Raw genomic sequence first — 4,234 nt, 5'->3', positions numbered from 1 at the left:
AGTTGGAATCTGCGATTCGATGAAGCCAATAGTAAGTTTGGTTTTATCAAGAATCCAGATGAGTCTTGTGTTTACAAGAAGGTCAGTGGGAGTAACATCGTATTCCTTGTCTTATATGTCGATGACATATTGCTCATTGGAAACAGCATTCCAATGTTGGAGCCTATAAAGGCTTGGCTTGGAAAGTGTTTTTCAATGAAGGATTTGGGAGAGGCACAGTACATATTGTGCATCAAGATCTATCGGGATAGATCTAAAAGGATGATTGGATTGAGCCAAAGTACTTATATCAATAAGGTACAGGCAAGATTCAATATGGAGGAAGCCAAAAGAGGCCACCTACCCATGTCACATGGCATAACTCTCAGCAAGAAACAGTGTCCGAAGACACTTTATGAACGAGAGAAGATGAGTCAGATTCCATATGCTTCACTTATTGGATCGATCATGTATGCCATGATATGTACTAGGCCAGATGTATCGTATGCCTTGAGTGCTACGAGCCGATACCAATCAGACCAGGGGAGGCGCATTGGACTGTGGCCAAGAATATCCTAAAGTACCTGAAAAGGAACAAGGATAAATCTCTTGTCTATGGTGGGAGTAAGAATTTGGTTATTGAAGGTTACACCGACGCAAGCTTCTAGACTGACAGCGATGACTTCAAGTCACAATCAAGATACGTGTTCTGTCTTAATGGAGGAGCGTTCAGTTGGAAGATTGCTAAGCAAAGCACGACTGTAGATTCTACAACTGAAGCTGAATACTTGGCAGCTTCAGAAGCAGCTAAGGTGGCAGGTTGGATTTGTAAGTTCGTTGGTGAACTAGGTGTTGTCCCCTCAATAAAGGGACTAATAGGCCTCTACTATGATAAGAGTGCGGCTATTGCTCAGGCTAGAGAGCCAAGGGAGCATCAGAAAGTCAAACATGTCATGAGGCGATTTTACATGATAAGGGAATGGAAGTCCGAGGGTGAAATCAGAATTTGCAAGATTGGAACGGACGACAATGTAGCCGATCCACTCACTAAACCTTTGCCTCAAGTGAAACACAACAAGCACGTTGAGGCAATGGGAATAAAGCATGTTGGAGATTGGCTTTGATTTCCCTATTTGTGTGTTTTAATTAAGTTTTAGAGATCTTAATGTAAAACACTATGTTAAATCATTCATTTATGGAGTAATTTTATTTTTTTTTGTAAATTATTATTCCATTTCTATTTAATTGTGGTTTAGAATTAAATAATGAGTCCATTTGATTTGAGAACATTTAAGATAGGGTATCAAGACCATGTATTGGATAAAGAAACACCTATTAAGTGTACGTTAATTATCATATCGAAATTATCCCTAATCGAGGTCATTTGCAAGTTGGACGACTAATGACCGCGTGAGATTAGTGTGTAGTATGATTTATAGCACCGTTTCTTGTGCTACAAGGACAAAATTGTCATAAATCATTTGCACAGGTACCAGGTGGAACTATACCGGATCGACCTTTGAGAATACTTTCAGAGATTTCACAATTGTCATAAGTATATTACTCATTATGGCTATCGGAACCTCTTTCCTCGATCATGAGTATTATCAATTCTCTTGTTTGAGTACTAGTCCGCTTTGATGTTTTCAAAAGTCTATCGTACAAGGGGATTATAAAGGCATTAGTTGGACAGCTAGGGCCTCTTAGTAAGGGAAGCTGACAATGCAAGACTGGGAATGTCCAGCTGTTAACAGTAGGGAACATGTCTTTGTTGTTTATAAGGCCTCTCAAAGAACGAGACTGTGAAAATGCATGGCCGTGCTCAGATGGATATTAGAAATAATCTGCTTATCGACAGTCGAACTCGGAAATTGAGAAACACTTCAGGACGTACTAAGGATGACGAAGAATCTTACCTTATAGTTCACAAAGAGACATTAAGTGATATAGGAAACATGCTATACACATACAACACACTTGTTCGGAAGGACAAGTGGAAGATTGAAAGGAATGTTGTCCTTTAAACAAGTGTATCATTCCGATAGAGGGTTCGGAATTGATTAGAAAGCTAATTCTTCAGTAAGGTCAAGTGATCGGAATACCTAGCTAGAGGCCGCTTCCGATTAGTAATATTAATGTATACTTAACATTACAGCTTAATCTTGACTGAACCCTTCGGGTCACACCCAATCGTGTAACTGAACCAAAGCGACGAATTAATCCAAAGGATTAAATAAGTCGATAAAGATTTTACGTACAAAGACGTTGGATTCCGAGCTTAGGGCGTCGAAACCGAGCGTCGCTAGTCGAGTTGAATTTAGGAATCGATGAGACGAAACAATCAGCCAAACAACAAGTCATAACTTATAGCCCTAGCCTACAAATGGCCGAGCCATCCGAGGGACTAGGGCAATATGGCTAGAAAAGCTGCTAGCCAAGTGCATGGCTTGGCCCCAAGCCCAGCAGCCACATGTGTGTGCTGCATGGGTGAGCTAGCCGAGCGCGCAAGCTAGCAACACCAGCTAGCTGGGCTTAGCTAGCGATAGTAGCGCCCAACAGCGCACAACGACTCGCATGAGAAGCGTGGCCTACAGGTGCAAGGGCTGCTACGCGTGGGCTGGCTAGCAGGCATAGCCAAGGCACCAGGCGCCAGCGAGGTAGCCTTGGCTGCCAAGGCAGGCCGCCAACTAGTGTGCGCCTATTTGCCCGGTTTGTTGTGGGAGTTTGGCTTGGGGAGCAAGAAAGGTTTTGTCCTCCCATGTGGTCCTCACCTAACCCCTGGCTCTCCTCATGCCACTTGTATTTTGGTGATTCATTTGGCTTTTAATTTAATTTTAGAATTAAATTAAATTCTATTTTGCCCTTTTACCAACTATCCCACATTGAAAGATGATGGGATTCTTGAGCACTATTCCCTATAAATACCAATAATTTGGCATTGGGAAAAGGCACTTGAGTTGGTGAACTTTAAGGGATCTCAAAAAAAGAGAAAACCTTTGTTCGTAAACTCCAAATTATTTTTGGTCTAGCCCTGACTAAGCTTCGGGGTAAGGACCGGTTACGATTCGGCAGCGAAGGTGTAAGCCGTTGGATGTTCTCGCACTTGCGGAACTTGAAGTTTTCAAGTCCGAGCTCAACGGTTGAGCGAAGCACGCTACAAGGGCGAGCATTCTTTCTCTCTCTTCTCTTATGTTTATGTTTATTTTGCATGCTTTTATTGATGTTGTAATTATTATGCATGCGATCTGGTTATCGGGTTTTGTTTCCGCGCGGTGTCGAATAACGCAAAACCCAACAATAGGTACCCCAAACCGGGTTATGATGTTCTTGCAGATGAAAGAGATGACATCCTTTGTCTTGATGCCTTTGACCGCCTCCGTCTCTACTCACTTGGTGAAGTAGTCAACAACAACTAGAATATACCGCCATCCGCCTGGCGCAGGAGTATATAGTCCCAGAATGTCCATGCCCCATTTGGCGAATGGTACTAGGCTATGAATGGTCGTTAGATCAGTGGTCGGACGGTGGATGAGCTTGCCAAATCTTTGACACTTATCAAACCTCTTCACCATTTCCATGGTGTTTGGCTCAAGAGTGGGCCTAAAAGTAGCCTTGCCGCCTGGCCCTTTCTGCTAGAGCTTTGTCGCCTATGTGTGAGGTGCAATAGTCCGAGTGTAAGTCTTCAAGAATCTCTTGCCCCTTCTTTGGGGTGATACATTTCAAAAGAGGCTTCCGAAAGCCCTTCTTAAAAAGTTCTCCTTTACGGATCTCAAAGCTGGCCGCACGCGTTTTCATCATTGCCATTTCTAGATATGTATCTGACAGAGTGCCGTCTAGCAGGTAGGCCCAGATGTCGTCCATCCAGGTTGAACTTCGGTCCAGAACTCCAATGGAATCTTCTTCAATACTTCTTTTTTCCATTATTTCCTAGAAGACTGACCGAGGTGTATCACAGGAGGCAGATGATGCCAGCTTAGAAAGAGCATCCGTCTGATTATTCTCTGATCTGGGCACTTGACTTAAATGGAATTCGTCAAGTGTCCCATCTTCGCCTGCAAGTATTTGATGATAGCCAGATGGGTGGCCTCATAGTTACCATGGTATTGGCTAACGAGCAATTGTGAATCAGAGTAGGCGTTAATTTTTCTTGCCCCTACCGCCTTACACATGTTGATGCCGGCTAGTAGGGCTTCATACTCTACCTCATTATTCCAGGCTTGAAACTTGAACCGTAGTGCATGCTCATATTTTTCCC

The sequence above is a fragment of the Chenopodium quinoa genome, unplaced genomic scaffold, assembly GCF_001683475.1.
Source record: "Chenopodium quinoa cultivar QQ74 unplaced genomic scaffold, ASM168347v1, whole genome shotgun sequence".
Lineage (NCBI taxonomy): Eukaryota > Viridiplantae > Streptophyta > Magnoliopsida > Caryophyllales > Amaranthaceae > Chenopodium > Chenopodium quinoa.
Note: the sequence above shows the minus strand (reverse complement) of the source record.